The sequence below is a fragment of the Neofelis nebulosa genome, chromosome 1 (genome assembly GCF_028018385.1).
Source record: "Neofelis nebulosa isolate mNeoNeb1 chromosome 1, mNeoNeb1.pri, whole genome shotgun sequence".
Taxonomy (NCBI): Eukaryota; Metazoa; Chordata; class Mammalia; order Carnivora; family Felidae; genus Neofelis; species Neofelis nebulosa.
In genome coordinates, this window is record NC_080782.1 from 112,064,939 (window position 1) to 112,086,277 (window position 21,339).

Consider the following 21,339-nt stretch of genomic DNA (forward strand, 5'->3'; position numbering starts at 1 on the left):
GGTTGAGACCCATCACCCTGGCTTCTGTGAGGTAGCTGAATGGTGCCTGAAAAGCCTGACCTACAACCTAACTCTACAGGGCCATCCTTGTGTTACCAACAGATTGTATAACTTCGCCAGAGCTAAGCTGTTGAACTCTATTGAGCACTCTGAAAGATGCCTCTGAGTTAGTTGCCCTGTGGAGTGAGTTTTAGGAAAATCAGTGCATAAGGCAACATTCCTGTGTTGTTCCAGGTAGTCCTGTGACTTTAAGCAAATTACTTACCTTCCTGTACCTCAGTTTCCTCATTTGTACCACGAGCTCATTGTAGATATCAGATTATATAATTTCTAGCCAGAGCTCAGTAAGGGACAGCTTTCACAGGGCACGTTGGAGAAAAGAGGCAGGGTATAAATAGAAGGCAGACTCTGTGGTCACCCTCAGATCTATTCCAAGAAGGAGTCCTTTCTGTTAATTTATATCTTTAGAAGGTATGAGGAACTATAAGGGACTTTATTTCTTTGTCTTTGTGCAGATTTAGCCAAAGGACACGGGGGGCGAGTCTGCATGTTACCTATCTTCTGTGCAGACAGGGTAAAATTAGTGGGCACTTAGGAGCCTATGGGATTAGGTCAAACTTCTCTCAGAAAAATCTGCTTTTTACTTGTAAGCTTCTTTTAACTTTTTGAGTATTTAATTCTTGAATTTGTGCTTCCCAGTTTCTTGCTTGTACATATTTTGGTGGATGATCCTTGAGAAATTGAGTCTGTTTTTATTGTACTTTGGGTTATCTTTTACAGTGATCAGAATTCTTTTTTTTTTTTTTTTTTTAAAGAATGCCATATCTACTTATTTTTCTTTTTGGATTAGAATTTAATCCAGGAAAGAGATTTTCTATCCTGATTTCATTTTGATGTTTAATTTATATAGTCCCAGAAAAATAGATCTTGCTGAGGTGTTGAGGAGACTAAGTTGGAGACAAACTTAACTGATTATCTTTTGATCATTCATAGGCATCTGCATTCAAACTGTCCTTCTCTGAATCTATAAAATTTGGTGGTTGTCTGAAGATTAGTAGAATGCCTGGCACATACATGATCCCCAATACACTTTTTTAAATTAATGCATCTGAGTGGTTTCATAATTCACCAGTCACTACATGAAATTACTTACTCTGTAGAAGAAAAAATATTAGTTACCAAAGAGGTGAGGAATAAAAAAAAAAAAACTCTAAACTCCATCAAATATATTCAGTAGTCTCTCTAACATTTGCAAGTAATTAGTACCTTTTCACTCATATTTAGGGTGTCACCATTGTTTATTTTGAGACAGAACAGAGTTCACACATGAGTGGAGGAGGACCAGAGAGAGAATTCCAAGCAGGCTCCACTTTGTGAGACACTATCTAATCGATCCCCTTAACAACCCCCTGATGGGTTGTGGAGATACTGTTATCTCCTCTTTACAGAGGAGCAAGCCACTGATAGAGGAAAAAAGAGAAGGGATTTTCCGAATACCACCCAGCATGTGTATATGACACATTGATGAAAGTGGAACTTATTTCTTTTGATGGCCAGTTCAGGGCTTTTTCCACTCTCTAAGTCCTTAATCTCTAGGAAAGAACCTGTCTTAACTCCCTTATCCTTTCATCAAAGCAGAGGAATTTATACAGGTGTGCTAGCTCAGATTCTGTCTCTGAGTGTTTCCTCGGCAGGAGCTGACTCTTCCTTCTCCCTAATTAACTTTTATGTGGAAACTCCTATAGTAATGAAATTGCATGTGCGAGTGTTCTCTCACCTGGTTTTCTGTTTAGTGCACCTGGAGGGAGCAAGCGTTTCTGCTGTCTCATGGCATTATCTTTGCTGAGGGAGGAATTTGTAGGAACTCAGATAACTCCCTTCCTGAGAGAAAGCTTTTTTTTTTTATCCAAAATTCTTTGGGCACAGCTTAGCTATTTGCAGAAATTTACCATTTGTTTGTCATTAAAGTGCACTGGTTCATGGTATTGGCAGCATAGCATGCTGGCAGCATAGACAAAATCATGGGAGTCAGAGAAATCAAGTTTGAATCCTGGTTTTGTTATTTACTGGGCATTTCACTTCTTGGAGCTGATTTCTTCCATTGTCCAATGGGGATGATGTATTAATGATATCTACCTCACAGGGTTATTGGGAGGATTAAAGATAAAATATATTTGTCTTATGATGAAATGAGCAGAAAAATGTGATCCTCTTCCTGGACTGTAGATCCCATTTGTGTGCCCTGTCTCTCATGTCCCCTCCTGCTCTGCTCTCCTCCTCACTCTTCTCTAGGACACTTTCTGCCCTAGGAGGTTGACCGGTGAGGTGGACAGCAGCAGCTTCCTTTGCCCTCTGGCTCTGTTGCATTTGGCCAGTGGGGAGTCCCAGCAGGAGATCAGAGGAGGATAAGATCATATTCATGTCCTTATTTCCTTCCTTTCAGGGTCAGCTGAGGCTAGTGGTGTCCCAGAGAATAACCTTTTCCAAGGCAACCCACTTTGTGACACTCTTCTCCTGTATCAGGGACCCACCCCTCTCCTTGTCCCTTTTGAGGGTGGTGGAAACTCTATTATTGCTTGTTCCAAGAACTTCACTTATCCTTTGTAGATTCTTCTACCCTACCATCATCTTAAATAGTCTCTTTACCAAACCCTCCTTGAAGGATCCTAATATGAGTGTGCTGTCTATTTACTCCTGGGATCTTAACTGATACATTATTCATTACTGTTTAGTTGAAAGTACATCTGCCTAGGTCTGTCTTACTTGAGGGAGTTTGGCACATTTAAGAGAAAAGGAAAAAGAATGGGTTGTTGTTATTTGCCGTTCGATATTAAGAGAAGAAGGATGATGATGATGGTGGTGATGATGTGAGCCAAGCATTCATCTGGACACTGTTTTATACACATTAGCTCATTTAAACTCAAACACACATGAATATTATTACCTCCCTTTTGTAGATCTCAAAAAAGATCAGAGGGGTTAAGTAGCTTGACGAAAGCCACACAGAATGCCTTTGGGGAGCTGAAACCCTAATCTACGCCTATTTGGTTTCGAGGCCCCTACTGTTTTAGCCAGACCATGTTGCCTCCCAAATATACAGGCTGAGAAGGTCCAGCCCATCAGCAGTCAGTTCTCAATTAAACCCATTTGCCTACTCACATTTCTATAGGAAAGTCTTTAAATGATGTCAAAGCAAATTTGTTAACAAGTTGATTATTTCATCAGATCTTATCAGGTCAATTCCATGATTTGTCTGTTTTGACTGATTCGTTAATTTAAAACCATTGAGTTACTAGCCCACTAGGGGCAGCTGACTATTCCCTGGTTGCCCCTAAGAGTATTCATTAAATACTGAGTAATTAAATATTTTGAGTGAGTTTTTCTCTGAGAACGTATATGCTTCCCACAGCTTTTAGTTGGATTTTATTTTCTCCCTAGGTGTGGAATATTTAGTTGTCAGTGTATATTATTTCTGTCCACTTCTTAAGTTAATTCTAGGTGGGTAATACAATTTCACATTTTCTGAGCACTTATAAAATGCTTGGGATTAGAACCAGTCAGGAAGGGTGACTAAATTCCTGGAGGTATACCAGCTGGGAAATTTGCATTTGTGGATCATGTCTTCCCGCCCTCCCCCACTCCCTTAAAAATAATCCACACACACTCCAAGAGACTGTATTTATCTAGCAACTCACATTTGATTGTGCATGTTTCGCTTACCTCAGGCAAGCCTTTTCATTAATCCTGGAAGAAGACTTTGTGCCTCAGTGCCCTTTGGGTCTCTCCAGTTGTGCCTTGGGACATTGTTAGTAGTAATAAACTGGATTTCTCTGATTCTAGCAGTACCTCGCTGTTGAGGGATCTCTGGCCTCCCTGAAAGTATCTCCCTTTTAGGGTCATACGTCTTTAGGGGGAATTCACATGTGTTCAAAACAAGTCTTTGAGGCTTACGAGTTCGCCAGTACAGTTGCTGGAAACCTTGGAGAAGGTTCCTCTCCAGTGGTGTAGGGGGCACCAGTGGGTTCCCCTGCTGCTGAGGGCTGGCCTTCTCTAGGGAACTGCACAGATGCTGTGTTCCTGGAAGCCGTCTTCCTTGGGTGTGTGTGTGTGTGTGTGTGTGTGTGTGTGTGTGTGTGTGTGTTTAAAGTATACACAGTTACTTTGTTTGAATGTATTTATATTTTTGTATGTATAACTCACACACTTCTGCACTTTGAGATTTTTCAATCATTTTAGTAAAACAAACTCCTTCAGACTTTGCTCACTGTTATTCTTTTCCCTAAATCTCAGACATGAGTCTTTTGAGAAATTTAGAAGAAATCCAAATGATAGAATATATGCTTTTGTTAGAATCAGTCTGCTCCTACAATGTCAGCGTACATCTACAATGTCAGCATGTTTGTGTTTTGGTCAAGCCTGTTTGCTTTATCCCCTTTCCCTTAGTGTGACTGCTTTCCTAAAAGGCATTTCAGCCCACATGCAAATATACCTTGTGAATATGTACATCATGCCCAGATTCAGCTGAATATCAGAATGATACTCTATTTGCTCTTTCCTCAAAACTCGAAATAGAGAGTCTCTGTCTTAGTGTCTCCTGGGAAGTAAGGTAAGCTATTGTGTCATTCTTAGGAACAATAGTTGTGCTTGACCAGGTAGACTGTTTCTCCCACTGTTTCTTGCAACATCTTGGAAGCCAAAGAGTAGAGAACTCCCTAAATTGACTGAAGAACCATTGTGCTGTGGGTTATCGCTAAAGGTGACACAGGAGCCACCATGCCGTGGTCAGAGGGCTTTCAGATGTGCTAAGGTTCCCCTGGTGGTGGCCATACTTGATGAATCCTGAGTGGCAAGTGGGGGTGGTGGTGGTGGGGGGTGCTGTACCAGTTGGCATCAGCACACAGTTCAGCCTGCATCTTCATCTCATACGTGTAAATCTAAGTTGTGGCCACCGTACCTATTGGTTTATAAGCCACTAAAAAATGTAGACTGGAAGACTTAATGGAAAACAGATGGTGCTTGAAATCTCTAACTTACATTTGACAAAAGCTCTTTTGGAAACGCTGCTTGTGTGTACTTTTGTTGATTTAAATACAGCACCATTTTAGCTTGTTCTGCTGAATACTTTAAGAATTATTGTCCTAATCTAAGACAGCATTTCAAAGTGCACATGTTAATCATATACTTGATTAAACATTTCCTTGCCTTTCTCTTCAGAATCCAGTTGGCTTTTGAGTGGATAATTGTTGCAGTGAGCTCAGTGACATTGGAAGCGACTCTTGTCCATTTGAATTACTTAACACACCACCATGAAAAGAAATACCTGTGATCTGCTTTCTCGGAGCAAAAGTGTAAGTACCTTTTGTTTTCATTTCTTTTCTAAAAATGTGTACACACACACACACACATATATATATATTTTGCTGTTTCTTTAGATTTTAATACTGTGTTGTCATGATCAGGCTTGTGGGAACCCTTGGTTAACTTTCGCTTCTTGGGACTGTATGCAGATTATTAACAAATGAAGACTTGTTCGTCTGTGTGGCCTAGTTGACATTTGATGAGAATTCTCTTTCAGCTAGTTTATGTGCCTTACCATTCATTTGTATAAGCCTGATGGTGTGATGTTGGAAACTCTGATATTTGGATTGATGCAGAAATTCTATGATTAAAAATTAAAACTGAAGACACTTAAGTCTAGTATACTGAATTTTCTGGGCAAGTCCAAAAGGATAAACTGAGTTTATGTCGTTGCGTACTTCAATCAGTCACATTCCAAAAGTTTACGTACATGGTGAATAAATGTGAATACTTGATCAGTAAGACATGATTTCTATGAGCTGTCTACCCTAGTTTATGTCTCTAATTTTCTTCCCTTCAGAATTTTTTTTAAGTGAACACCCTCAGGGCCCTGAGGTAGAGTAAGCCTCCTTTCCAGTTACCTATTTATTGTTCTTAAGGTGCCAAATTGGTGATGATTTTTAGATCTGTATTAGCTTATAAATGAAAGCATAAGCAAAGAGAGCAACCCAAAGAAAGCTACCCAAGGCAAGGATGAAAGTAGACTGTTAATTTCTATGAGGCAAGCTCTAAGAACATGTCCCTTTGTTAATTTACCCAGGGCGGGGGAAAGGCATCCAAACAGATGCATTTGTGATGTAGGAACATTTATTTGAAGGCATCAGAAAAACCACAAATGCAAACACATTTCTCTAGAATGAGAATGCTTTGTGTTGCAACCTGTGATTCTTTTGTGATGGCCCAAGGCCATCTCAGATTCTTTCTACAGAATAACTATCAGACTTTTAAGGGTGAGCAATGCTGGAGTGTGTGGAGAGGGAAGTCTAGTGTGCTCAGTAGGGTTTCTTAAAAAATGAGAAGGTGCCCAGAAGTGTGCCAGTTCTTGGAGTACAGAGTGTGTTTAATAACTGACCACAGAAATTCAACAAACTTCGAGGGAATGTCTAAATTAATTTGTTTTCCTGGTTGGTGTTTGGTTGTATGGATTATTAGATAAAATAAAGGGCCATGGCTTGGATCCTGGAGTTCCTTCGGTCATGATATATTTGTTCATTAAAATAGGAGGTGACATGCATACAAATTACCGAACTGCCAACACATCTTTCTGTTACAGAGTTTTGTTCTTTTTTAATTTTTAAAGTTTATTTATTTATTTTTGAAAGAGAGAGGAAGGGGGTAGAAAGAGGCAGGCAGAGAAGGGAGAGTGAGGGAACAGGTCAGAAAGAGGGAGAGAGAGAATATCTTAAGCAGGTTCTGTGCCGTCATCATCAAGTCTGATGTGGGGCTTGAACCCAGAAACCGTAGAGCATGACTTGAGCTGAAATCAAGAGTCAGATGCTTAACCGACTGACCCACCCAGGTGCCCCTGTGACTGAGTTTTTCTTACTATGTTAAATATGGATGCAAACCACTTACATAATCCTTCTTTCTTTCATTAAATTTCAGTGCCTTGTGATATGAAAAAAATGTGTAAAGCTAAAGGGGAGAATATTTCGGAGAATTAAAAATCGATTATTAAACATTGTTCTGGGGGAAAACATTCTAAAAGCAAATGATTAACTGTGCCGTGACTTTAAGGAACTGTGAATGCTTAATGATGCTAGGAGATTTCCCATTTATGTTTGCTTAGTGCAAAAATTTTAATCTTGGTGGAAAGCCTCACGATTCCCAGATTATGAGAACGTGAGTTGCCTACATGGGTCTAAATGTAAACAGAGAACTCTCATTTCACTGCATCTTGGCTTCTTGAAAATCCACTGGCATAAAGAAAGTGCTTCCACTTAATTAAAAGACTGCAGGTAGGAGATTGCTGTTTCTCAGAGAAAAGAGCTACACTTTTTGCCTAGTTAGAAGTTGTCATAGAGTTTCAAAAGTTCATTTTGCACTGGCCTGAAAAAGTCACCCCCCCTCCCCACTAGATTTTTGCCATTACAAAATCCAAGGTTATACACTTAGAGCCGATGTTTCCTATTTTTGATGAGGAAAATTTTAAGAATTAATTTGGTTTAGGGTTTGAGAATGTTTCTCTTTGGCATTATGACATTTAAAAATCCAAAGAGAATCTAAATGTTAAAACAGCCTCTGCTCCTCTCTGCAGGTCTCTGCATGTCTTGTATGTGTCATTGGGAAACTTCAGGCGTACAAAAGAGCAGGAAAAAAAAAAGATCATCATTAGACAATTACTTTATTTTTTCCTGAACACTTAAAGAGTGTTCATATTTTTCTCTGTCACATTCAAGATCTGGTGCAGTGTCCCTTTTAATGATTAATGCTCTGGATTCTTCATTTATTTGGAAGCGATCCATGAAAACTTTTAGCTATAAAAATATAAATAAAGACCTTTTTTCTTAAAGTGATATTTTGCTGGTTTGGGAGGATAATTTGTGGTTATAGTGGGTAAAAATGGGAGGAACTCATGTGGATAGTACCCAAGTGAGGCCTGGCCCCAGTGGCTGTTGGTCCTTAAGGTCTCCTGTGGGAGACAGATGTGCATCAAAGAATCACACGCATATGTGTAAAGCAGTATTTCTCCAACCTATTACCTTTTGTAGGGCAAACACTTTCAACCTGTCTTCATACATAATGGCTTCTTTCTCCATCCTAGAATGTAAATTTCCTGAGACAGAGGCAAGTAAGTAATTATGTGGTAATGGAATGAGTGAATGGGTACCCCATGTTATCTGCTGAGAGAAGCATCCTAGTATAATGGCAGCGTATCATAGAAAGACATGGCTTAGTCAGAGAGGTCAGTCAAGCCTTTCCTGAGAAAAGGGGATCTTCAGGGTGTCTGTGGTCTGAAGGGTGACTTAGCCTACTAAGGCAAAAAAGGGGCTTCCAGACAGAGCTAACCTGGTGTGTCAAGACTGTAGTGTTAGGGAATGTGGTGGCTTCACGTTCAAGAACAAAAGCTAGAATAATCTGCTGACAACTGTAGAGAGATAGATAAAGATGAACATATTTAAGAGATATTTAGGAGGGGAAAAATGATAGTGCTTTTTTTGGAAAGGTATTGGAGGTAGGATCTAGGGGAGAGGAAAGTATAGAAGGTGACTCCTGGGCTTGTAGTTAACTTAAGAAAATAGATGCGGTCCTTCCACTGTGGTGGAGAGCCTGGGTGTAAACCTGGGAGGGAATGGAGAGAGGCTAAGTCTGAGTCCACAGCTATTGAGATGAGAATGTTTCAAGATACAGGAGTTTGGGGAGCAATTTTTTGTAATTCAGACAACAGGTGGATTTATACTCCAAACTGCTAATTCAATGTAGAAAATAGAGGGACACTTTAGTTGAAATTAAAAAAAAAATCCTGCAAGTTTATTCTTTTTTTATTTTTTTTTAACGTTTTATTTATTTTTAAGACAGAGAGAGACAGAGCATGAACGGGGGAGGGACAGAGAGAGAGGGAGACACAGAATCGGAAGCAGGCTCCAGGCTCTGAGCCATCAGCCCAGAGCCCGATGCGGGGCTCGAACTCACAGACCGCGAGATCATGACCTGAGCTGAAGTCGGGCGCTTAACCGACTGAGCCACCCAGGCGCCCCAAAACCTTGCAAGTTTAACCTCAAGCTGCCTTCACCAAATCTACAAGGGAAATATAATGACAATTATTTCTAATTTGGTTTTTAATTTACTGGAAAGAAAGACCATCCATTCTTACAAACTATTATGTGTAGAGAAGTTCTGAGAAATAGCAGCCTCAATTATATTCTCTCATTTATTTATGATACAAACAAAACAGGACTTAAACTAGTTGATTTCTGAACACTTTCAAACATAAGCTCATAAAAACAGGTGTATTTTTTTTCTTCACTATTTCTGATATTATAATGTGGTTAGTTTTGATCTATACTTTTATACTATTCCTGAACAAGTAGAATATAATTTTAAAATTTATTATTATTTTCTTAAAAACGAATTCAAATTTAAATAGCATAAACTACCTTAATTTAAAGTAAATCAAAGCACTTATGTTGCTAAGTGAAAATGTCTAAAGAGTCAAATATCATTAATATTATCAAATAATATTAGGATGAACTTACATAAAAGTTTCTATAATAAATGGACCTAAATTTTAAAATCTTAAAATCAATTCTTTATCATAGATTATTAAAATATGAAACATTTTAAATTTTGATGTTGTGGTTCACAGATCTGCTTATGACATTTAAAGAAGTCCACAAATTTAAAAAATGGCAAGACCGATATATTGCACATCAAGTGAAAATAGCAAAAACAAATAATTTAAGCTTTACATTCCTGACTTACATAACCGTTCCAATTGTTTGCATCATTTGTATTTAGAATACATGGTATTAATATTTATCTGTCATAAGAATTTCAGCAAATTTCACAGGGCTTATAGAGTTTCTGGTATATAATGTCTCCTTATAGTAGAAGGATAACTTAAAGATCTTCTAACCCAGCCGTTTTATTTTGCTGATAAGGAAATTGAAACAGAGGTCTGGGGAGATGAAATAAACGACTTGCCTAAGAGGTAGCTTGGTGTAGTTGAAAAAAAAAATGTGAGCTTTAAAATCATACAGAGGTGCCTGGGTGGCCCAGTTAGTTAAGCATCTGACTCTTTGTTTTGGCTCAGGTCATGATCTCATGGTTTGTGAGTTCGAGCCCCACATCGGGCTCTGTGCTGACAGTGCAGAGCCTGCTTGAGATATTCCCTCTCCCTCTCCCTCTCCCTCTCCCTCTCCCTGTGTCTATATCAAAAATAAATAAACTTAATAAATAAATAAATAAAGTCATATAGAATTGGGTTCAAAATCTGGCTCTTTCAACTCTCCAGCTGTGGGACGTTTGATAAGTTACTGACTGTGGTATTCTAAAGGGTGTTAGGGAAATGGTACTAACACAATGCTTGGTACATCAAAAGTATAGATAACCTCATTAGAAAGTTCTATCCACCTTAGCCTATAAGTGAGAGAGACCACCTGTGTTCTTTCCTCTCTGTGATTCTTAAAATGTGTCAAAGATGGGGGGAAAAAAAGAAAAAATACCTATCTCTTATCTCCTTTTACCTATTTCAAGTGCCTGAAAAGCTCCAGTGTTGGAAAAACTATGGTGTCCAGATGAAGTCCTATAAAAATTAAGGCATTCAAGGAAAAACAAATGAAAAATATCATAAAATAAATAAAGAGATGATTATGTAGGTAGCATTTGTTCTTTAAAAACTCTGGATTTTCTGATTTAATTAATAATTACAAAAGGAAAGAGAAGGAAAGGGAAAACCTTCATCTGGCAGATAACCCTTTTCTTGAAGTATTTATTTGCAACAGGAAGTGTTGGAGTAGAAGATTCTTCCAGAAGTTTTATGATATGCATGCTTAACCTCTTTAAAGTTTTGGAGCCATCTCTTAGTGGACTGACATTTCATTTTCATGGGTCTGTTCGACATTCTTGCGTGACTTCTTGGGGTTGTATACTTCTTGGAGTGCTTAAGATCACATTTGTTTTTTTCTGGGTGCTGCTTCTTTGTCCATATGCTGAAAGGGAAAAGCATAAGCTGGTTTCTGTCTGTTCTAACCTTCCGAAGTGTCTTTGCCATCTGTGGAAGCTGGGGACAGCTTTGGCTGTTCTGCCTTCTGCTTTATTGGGGCTGCACAAGTCTCATTTGTACAACAATTACAGATTTTTGAATTTTTCTATAAAACCATCTTATCTTAAAACTATAATTGGTAAAATGAGGCTTGGTGAGGTATATAGAGCATATATATGTATAGTGTAAGCAGGAAAATCCCATGCAGAAGGGAAGCCTTCTTTTTGTTTACTATTCTGAATTATAATGGATCAGCTAATCCCTCTGTTTAAAGCTTGCCTTCTCCTGACTCAAATATGTTTTCATGAAGTCATCTAATTTTATTCTAGAACAGCATTTAGTTGTAAACATCTAGAATTTTTTCCTTTTACCTACATAGCATAACAATTTAGGACAGAAAGAAAGTAATTAACAAAGAATATGCTTTTTAAAGCTGTTAGAAAATTTCACAAAAAAGTACTCTAGCAACAACTTTGCTTTTAATTAAATAGTTTAATTTGTTACAGTGGTTAAGGTTCTATCCCAGTCCTTTAACAACGACTGTTAGCTGTAGCAGCTCTTTTCAATCCATTGGTCCCTGAGAGAAAGGAACCATTTACAGTGACCCCAGCATCACATCCATGACTCAAATTTTCCTTGGCATTTCTCCTGTGACATATTGATATAGTATGATTTTTCTGCAGTTAAAGATTTAATTCCAGCAGCTTGTATTTCTTTTGAAAATAATCTTAAAAATAATAGATTTACTCTTTCTTGGTATGAGGAGCTCTAATCACAGTAGCCCACCATTAGGCTCTCTTCAGTATTATGATGTTCTTTCACTGAGCTAGGTGTTTACTGTTTTCCTGGTATAAGGAACCCAATGTGATCAAGTGCAGCAATCTCAAACTTGGGCTTCAAAAAGAAATTATTAGGACTTCTGTTTATATTTACTTTCAAATGTGATCTTTTTTCAAATTTCAACTTTTTGTTTATGTTTGATAAATGTACAAAATACATGTGTACAATCGATACATATATAAATTGGGAAAATCTATTCGAGATATTTTTCCTGATAGGGGTATGTAATCAAAATAGTTTAGAGGCCATTCTTTGCAGTGAAAAGACCATTGTTTTTGGATTGGGATACCTGGATTCAGTCCTCAAATCCGCTAGTGCTTAAAGATCTGACCTTTAGTAAATTACTTATTTTTTTCTGAGCCTTAGTGCCTATGTGTATAGAAAAGAAAAAGTATATCATGATGAAGGGGAAATCTCCTTTCATATAATAGTTGGTTGGTAAATTCTATCTTGAGGGTTGTGGATGCTTTTTGGTAGCTACAGAGCTGAGTGATAATATCTGGCCCAGAAAAGAATTACTTGGAAATGCCAGGAAATGAAGTATATTCCTCTCACTAAAGAGGTGCGAGCATAGTTTCCAAGACCCTTTAGCCAGTTTTCGTATTATGCACAGGATTCAGCCATAAGATGAGTGGTTAAACTAGGTGAGAGTTCTCTTTCCTACCAGTTAAGAATTTCTGTGATTCTCAGTCATGTTGTGTCCATTTGTAAAATGAATTGAAAGTCATTTATCAAATAAATACAAAATCAAGACATTGCGGCAAAGGAGTGTATTAGCTCAGTTGCCTTAACAAAAATATGGTAGACTATGTGACTTAAGCAGCAGACATGTATTTTCTTAGAATTGTAGAGGCTGGGGACTCTAAGATCATGGTGCTGGCCAGTTCAGTTCCTGATGACAGTTCTCTTCTTGGCTTTCTCATTGTGAACTCCCAAAGGCCCCTATCTCCAAATGCTATCACACTGGGCTATAGGCCTTCAAAATAGGAATTTGGGGTGTGACACAAACATACCTTCTATAACAGAGTTTGATATTATTTTTTATTTTATTTTTTTTCATCATGATAGGTATACTCTTTAATCCCTATCACCTATTTTACCCACTTCCCCTCCGGTAACCATCACTTTGTTCTCTACAGTTTCTTAACTGTAGAACTGTCTGTTTCTTTGTCTCTCTCTCTCTCTTTTTTTTTTCTTTGTTCATTTGTTTCTTAAATTCCACATATAAGTGAGATCATTTGGTATTTGTCTTTCTCTGACTGACTGATTTCACTTAACATTATACTCTCTGGCTCTATCCATGTTGCAAATGGCAAGGTTTCATTCTTTTTTTATGGCTGAATAATATTCCATTGTGGATGTATACCACATCTTCTTTATCCATTTATCTGTTGATGGAATCCTCCATAGTTTGGCTCTTGTAAATAATGCTGCAATAAACACAGGGGTGCATGTATCCATTTGAATTAGCATTTTTTGTATTTTTTGGGTAAATACTCAGTAGTGCAATTACTGGATCATAGGGTAATTCTTTTTGTAATGTCTTGAGAAAATTCCATACTTTTTCCACTATGGACTGAACCAGTTTGCATTTCCACCACCAGTGCATGAGGGTTTCTTTTTCTCTACATCTTCTCCAACACTTGTTTCTTGTGTTTTTGCTTTAGTCATTCTGAGAGGTATGAGGTGATGTCTCATGGAGTTTTTATTTTCATTTCCCTGATGATGACTGATGTTGAGCATCTTTTCATGTGTCTGTTGACCATCTGTATGTATTCTTTGGAGAAATGTCTGTTCATGTTTTCTGACCATTTTTTAATTGGATTATTTATTTTTTACATGTTGAGTTGTATCAGTTATTTACATATTTTGGATACTAACCCTTTATCAGATAAGTCATTTGCAAATACCTTCTTCCATCCAGTAGGTTGCTTTTATTTTTGTTGATTGTTTCCTTTGCTGTGCAGAAATTTATTATTTTGGTGTAGTCTCAATAGTTTATTTTTGCTTTTATTTCCTTTGCCTCAGGACACATATCTAGAAAAATATTGCTATGGCTGATGTCAGAGAGATTACTGCCTGTGCTCTCTCCAAGGATTTTTATGGTTTCAGGTCTCACATTTAGGTCATTAATCCATTTTAAGTTTATTTCTGTGTATGGTGTAAGAAAGTGGTCCAGTGTCATTCTTTTGCATACGGCTATACAGTTTGCTCAACACCATTTGCTGAAAAGACTTTCTCCCATTGTATATTCATTCAACTTTTGTCAAAGACTAATTGACCATATAACTATGGGTTTATTTCTGTGTTTTCTATTTTGTTATGCTAATCCATGTGTCTATTTTTATGCCAGTACCATTACTTCTGCTTTGTAATATAATTTGAAATCTGAAATTGTGATACCTCCACTTTTGTTTTTCTTTTTCAAGATTGCATAGGTTTTCCAGGTCTTTTGTGGTTCCATACAAATTTTAGAATTGTTTTGTTTTAGTTCTATGAAAAATGCTATTGGTATTTTGATAGGGACTGCATTAAATCTGTAGATTGCTTTGAGTAGCATAGATATTTTAACAGTATTGGTTCTTCCAACCCATTTGCATTTAATGTCTTTCTATTTCTCTGCATTATCTTGAATTTCTTTTATCAGTGTTTTATAGTTTACATAGTACAGGTCTTTGATCTCTTCAGTTAAGTTTATTCCTAGATGCTTTTGTTTTTGGTACAATTGTAAATGGGATTGCTTTCTTGATTTCACTTTGTGCTACTTCATTATAAGTGTACAGAAATGGAACAGATTTCTGTACATTGATTTTGTATCTTGTGACTTTAGTAGTAGTTTTTTGGCGGACTCTTTAATGTTTTCTGAATATAGTATCATGTTGTCTTAGTATAGTGAGAGTTGTTCTTCTTCCATACCTATTTGTATGCCTTTTATTTCTTTATGTTCTCTCATTGCTTTGGTACGATGTTGAATAAAAGTGGTGAGTAGACATTGTTGTTTTGTTCCTGACCTTAGGGGAAATGCTTTCAGTTTTTCACCATGGAGTATGATGTTGACTGTAATTTTTTATGTAAGGCCTTTATTATGTTGAGGTATGTTCCCTCTATATCTACTTTGCATAGGGTTTTTATCATGAAGGAATGTTACACTTTGTCAAATGCTTTTTCTGCATCTATTGAAATGATCATATGGTTGCTATCCTTTCTTATTGATGTGACGTATCATGTTGATTTTTTTTGTGAATGGTGAACCACTCCTACATCCTGGGAATAAATCCCACTTGAAGGTGCTGTATGATTTTTTAAATTTATTGTTGGATTTGATTTGGTGACATTTTGTTGAGGATTTTTGCATCTATATTCATGAGAAGTATTGGCCTGTAGTTCTCTATTTTTGTGGTGTCTTTATCTGCTTTTGATATTATGGTGATACTGGACTAACATAGTAAATTTGAAAGTTTTCTTTCCTCTTCCATTTTTTAGAATAATTTGAGAAGTATAGGTATTAACCCTACTTTAAATGTTTGCTAGAATTCACCTGTGAAAATGTCCAGTTCTGGGCTTTTGTTTTTTGGGAGTTTTTGATTAGTCATTCAGTTTCATTGCTGGTAATTGGTCGGTCCAAAATTTCTATTTCTTATGGCTTCAGTTTTTGCGGGTTATATGAAACTAGAAATCAGCCTCAAGAAAAAATTGGGGAAGAGCCCAAATACATGGAGATTAAATAATTTTCTGCTACAAAATGAATGGGTAATCAAAGAAGAAATCAAACAGTACATGGAAATATATGAAAATGAAAACACAATGGTTTAAAACTTTTGGGATGTAGCAAAAGTGGTTCTAAGAGGGAAGGTTATAGCAATACAGGGAGGTCTAACTGAAGAAATAAGAAAAATATCAAATAAACAACCTTAAACCTAAAAGAAGCTAGAAAAATAAGAAGAAATAAAACTCAAATCCTTTAAAAGGAAGGAAATAATAAAGATTAGAGCAAAAATAAATGATACAGAAACTTAACAACAACGATGAACAGATCAATGAAACTACAAACTTGTTCTTTGAAAAGATCAACAAAATAAACCTCTAGCCAGAGTTCTCAAAAGAGAGAGAGAAAGAGAGAGAGACAAAGAGATAACCCAAATAAACAAAATCAGTAATGAAAAGAGAAATCCAGTAAACATTACAGAAATACAAACAGTTGTAACAGAATATTATGAAAACCCATATACCAATAAATCGGACAGCTTACAAGGAATGGATAAATTCCTAGAGTTTGATATTCTTAAGGGGTGATTTGAATAAGTCATTATGTTATTTATGCCCTAAGGATGGTGACAGATGTTCTGGGCTTCACATACTCTCTCAGTTGGATAACACTGAAAATTATCTGGTGAATATCATTCTCTTCCTCTACTATTTTCTATATTTTATGTAGGTGAAACCCAATGATGATTTTTGAGGTTCTGATATTCTCTTTATGGATCTTGGGCTAATTTTAATTTTATTTGAAAGCGTTGTCTCTTCCATCACTATTCTTATTTGGCTTTTAAAATACTGTTTGTTATTACATCCAGTCCAGTGACATAGATCTCTAAAATTCCTTGTCCTGTTGGGCGATATACCAGTTGAGTTAACTTTTCAGACTTTTGGCCTGATTATCTGAGTCATTCCCTTTACTCACAGCATTGCTTTTATGCTAACCATAAATGTACAGTCAAAGGGAGAGACACACAAATGGCTATAGTTACAGTATATTTTTAAATAAAAGTTATTAAAAAATTTTTAAGGAACTTTCCTTACAATATTTCTGTTGATATTCTCTGAACTCATGAATTTTTATAAATTTTCTCATCTGGAGAATGAATGGGATAAATTTCAATTCCTCATTAATCACTTCTGTTTTGAATTCTAAAGTATCTTGTAGTATTTTACGTTAAATTCTCAATTTCCTGGTGAGTGCCCTGTATCATTTTCTTCCTGCCAGTAGGAGAGATTCAAGATCTCTTCTGCTCAATTGGATTTGTTAGTTTCTTGATGAAATTGCCCTCTGTTTGACTTGAGATTCTTTTGGATGCTCTACATTTGGATAAAATTGGCACTCACCAGATGTCTTTTAATTGAAGTTCCCTGTTTTTTTTTTTTTTTTTTGACAGAAATGTTGTTTAGTGTTTATTCAAAACTAGAAACAAGTCCTGGATGTTTGGAGGGTACAGGGTGTCTAGAGAATTCTTTGCACACTGAATTTAAAGCATACCTAAATGGGCTGTCAGTTTTGGGCCTCTAATGAAGAGCCTACCTGGTGAAATATGCCCCTCAGCCTTCTTAGAATGGCCTCTTTGTACAGAAGAATTTGAAAATGTTGTTCCAAGTTTGTAAACCAGATTTATCTTATGCTTTTTTAAAAAAAGAATAAACAAAAACCCTTTTGCAGCCATACTTTTATATTCCTGAGTTTTTGGAAGGAATTTATGTTTTCATGGACCAGGGTGAGTAATTTATACCATTTCAGTCCATTGGTGCCTACCTGAAGAGGGCAGAGCAAAAAGAAATTTGGGAAGGATGATACATTTTGTATGGCATTGCAGAGGTATCCGCATTCATTATTCCTCACAATTATCCTATAAGATTGATTGTTTTGGTAGTTTTATGGTTAAAATAAAAATTATGGTTCCCTTCCCAGACTGGCCTCCTTTTTCTACTGTATCAATCACCACCTAAGCAAAAGTTGTCACAACTTAGAACCCTGATAAAGTTAACTATATGGAAACTGGATTTTTCCCTTGTGATCACTCGTCAGAGTTCAAAGAAGGTCAGAGGAGATACTTTATGTAAAACTGCTTTGAAAAGTACAATATACAAAGTAGAACCAAAATAATATTCTTGCTTATGTCTCTATTGGCAACAAACTGAAATAAGAACTTGTAGTTTTAGAGGTTTCATTCTTTTTGTTATTATTCCTTCTCTGCTGCTTGTGCTCTTTCTTTACAAAATTCAGCAAATGTTTATTGAATGGTTACTGTGTGTCAGGAACTGTGCTGGGCTCTGGCTAGCTAATGGTGAGTAAAATATTTATGGTCTCTCCCTTTGTAGAATATATTTGACAATTAAACATTATATTTTTTACAATTTTATTTCTCTTATTTTATCCTCCTATATCACCCTGGCCCTAACCACCCAAGTCTATCCTATTTTTAGTTCTTCCCAGGGATTATAAAACTGTGTCCTTCTCACACCTCCGTGTACTTGTGTTCATCATGTTTCAGTAACTTGTTTGGCAGAGTTAGTTTGAGCTGTGAATAATGTGCCATAATTGTCAATTACGCTCATTGTTGCAGAAACATAGATTATTTTAGAGCGTTTAAAAAGAATCTTTCTCAGATAATCAACATCAGTACAAGAATAGATGAGAGTAAAATGAATGTGAGTATGAAGGAAAGATCTGAAAGAATAAGGACTGATCACCAACCACTTCCTCTGAAATCAATCACACAACAGTTTTAGTGGCCAAAGCCCATCATTACATTGTCGCCTTAGAAAAAACTCCCACTTTTTTTTTTTCGATATTGTGATGTGTTCGCTCTTTTATTTTTGGACAATTTCAAGTTGGAGTTGAATTCTCAAAGATTACGTCTAAGAAATAATTACATATGTTGTACTTAACAATGTAAACACCAAAGACACATAAAATTAGAGAGAAGTCTTGTTGAATCGATAATAGCTATTGAATGATTCCTCCAGGCAGTATCGCTCTATACAAAGTGAAATTATGAAGAAAGTATAATAATTTAGTGGAGTTTTCTACTAGTAGTGTTTTGCTCCAGAAAAAAAAATACTTTTAAGGCTTTTTCTTTTTAACTATAGCCAATCTGTATTTTTGAAATTAGGATTAAATATTGCTTTTTGTTATTGAAATGGCTACCTGCAAACAAACGTTTTGAAGGTTAAAAATGATTTCATTTAAAATTATTGTTGTGTTTACGTGGTTTCCCATGATCATTACTTTCAAGGGCAGCGGGGACATGGTCTTAAGGTCCTGGCTTGTAGTCTGGGCTTTGCCACTTTGTATTTATGTCGTGGTAGGGAAAGGGGGATGAGAAAACCATAAAAAGGTAGGTTATTATCAAATGTTCCCAGTATCTGTGAGAATCATTTCAAGGGAAAAATGAGAAAACAGTACTGAAAACACATTACAAAATAAACAAAAAGCCAAACCAACCAAACAAAACATACTCCCAAAATAATGTTACACAATATTCAATTGTGTCATACATAGGCTTCTGGACCAAGTGCTTTAAGTCTTAGGTATTTTTTAAAAAATAGAATCGATCCATCAGTAAACAGATTAACATCTGTTACATAGTTCAGCTATGTTAAAAAGGTCATTCTTGTCAGTTCACATGTTCTCCTAAATTCTGCATAGTAAAAGCCATGGTGCCAAGGCCAAGAAAGATTAATTGTTGTATAGTTGGGGCCCCCAACCCTGCTTTCCAGTTGCTTCTATTGCTGAGGTTGGGTCATATACTGCACACATTGAGCTGCAGGCACAGCCCCATTTATAGCACAATGTCTGTGACAATGACATTTTGCTTGTGACTCAAGGTCATATCTGTCCTTCTCTTTGCCATTTTTACTGTTGTAGCAGTCTAGACTTCTGTTTTGGCAATATTGCTTCTGTGTCAATGATTTGGGCATATTTATAGCCCTCACAATCCTGAATTTAATTCTGTCAACAGCATTTATTAAGCTCTTACCAGTTATATGGCTGCATGACAACATTCATACCCCATGGAGCTGTGTACCAGATGGTACCCCAGAGGTTCAGATAGTGAACCCTCCACCAATTCATATCCAGGTTAGGATTTAAGCTTTGCAGAGAATCTAGATCCCTGAGCCTTAAAAGCCAAATGGTTTACAGCTACTAAAAACCAATGATAAGACCGCAGTGCCACAATGAAAACTATCTTTTCCACAAACTCATTGAAAACAAAAAGCTACAAGCTTTAGTGGTCTTCATTTCTGCTACTGCATGTGCTTTGAAATATTAATTTTATGTAATAATCAGTTTGTATACTTCTAGAAGAGGCCGTTACCTAGCATTAATTTACCAGCAGGGGTGCATTTAAGCAGAATTTGAATCATATCAAGAGAGACCGAGGCATTGCTCAGAAACAGTAGTCTCTGAAGGAATATTCAAAGATAAACAAGGGAGTTGAGAAAAAAAAATGAGAACGTCCTAGTATGTATGCCTATAAAAACTTAAAAAGCACAAGATTTTTTTCTCCATTTATTCACGCAGGGATTCAGAACAAACATGTATTTCCACAGCCAAAGTAATTGAGGTAATTGGCAGAGTAATCAGAGAGAAGCATGTCCTACAGTGGGTAATCTATTCAGAACAGCTGTAAGTTAAAACTTTCTGGTAGGGTTTTCTAATGTTGGAACAGTTTTTTCTGAGGAGATGATGAGATGGTCTTACAACAAGATCTTTCAAAGTTCTGATCAAGTTTTACAGCTCTTCAAATATGTATTATTGTTAATACCATACTATGACTTAAAAGAAACTTGAATATCTTAATTTATTCTTTTTAACTTATTGCTATTAAGTTTATAAATATGTTTATAATGTATAGTTACGTATAAATATATAGAGACATAATACATAAACATAAATGACTGTATATGTAGACACAAATGAAGAAGATTAACACATATTTTAACTGACATCTGCTCATTTGAAACCAAAGTTATATACTTGTATTAAAGCAATACATATCATTCATTAAATTATCCTGCATTTTAATGTCATAAATTCTTACCATTATGTGACCTTGAGTGAATTAGATTGCTCGTCTATATTTTATTCATTTGTAAAATGAGAGAAGTAAATTAAATGAATTGAAAATTTTCTTTCAACTCTGAGACTATGACTATATTTTTAAGACAATATATTTATCCTAACAGGTTCAATAAATATTTTTCACATTATTATGGTTATAGTCAAAGTATAGGTTCTGGCTCTCCTTTCCATCCAAAACATAAACATAATCCTGATTAATGAATTGAGCTTATCAAGTATCTACTACCTTTGCAAAAACACTGTCTGTGTTGGACTTCTGTCACCTTAAAGAATGCATGTAGGGGCATCTGGGTGGTTCAGTTGGTTTTGGCTCAGGTCATGATCTCACGGCTTCATGGGTTTTTTGAACCCTGCATTGGGCTCTGCGCTGGTAGCAGGAAGCCTGCTTGGGATTCTCTCTCTCTTTCTCTCTCTCTCTTTCTCTTTCTGTCTCTGCTCTTCCCCCCCCCCCCACGCTCTCTCTTCTCTCTCAAAATAAATAAAAAAAAACAGAGTGCATGGAATTGAAAAGATCCTCAATTTATTGAGAATTAAAAGAATTATGTAAAATTATTGCTGCTTTGAACATAAATCCTGTAAC

At 36.4% G+C, this 21,339-nt stretch overlaps 1 long non-coding RNA gene across 5 annotated transcripts in view; it reads left to right on the plus strand.

Moving 5' to 3' along the window:
• Positions 1-21,339, plus strand: part of LOC131491155 (uncharacterized) — a 488,422-nt gene that overhangs the window by 323,084 nt on the left and 143,999 nt on the right. For all 5 annotated transcript variants that reach the window (XR_009251404.1, XR_009251604.1, XR_009251489.1 and 2 more), the window contains one exon: positions 5,215-5,348. This is a non-coding gene — a long non-coding RNA (uncharacterized LOC131491155). The remainder of the gene's footprint in view (positions 1-5,214; positions 5,349-21,339) is intronic.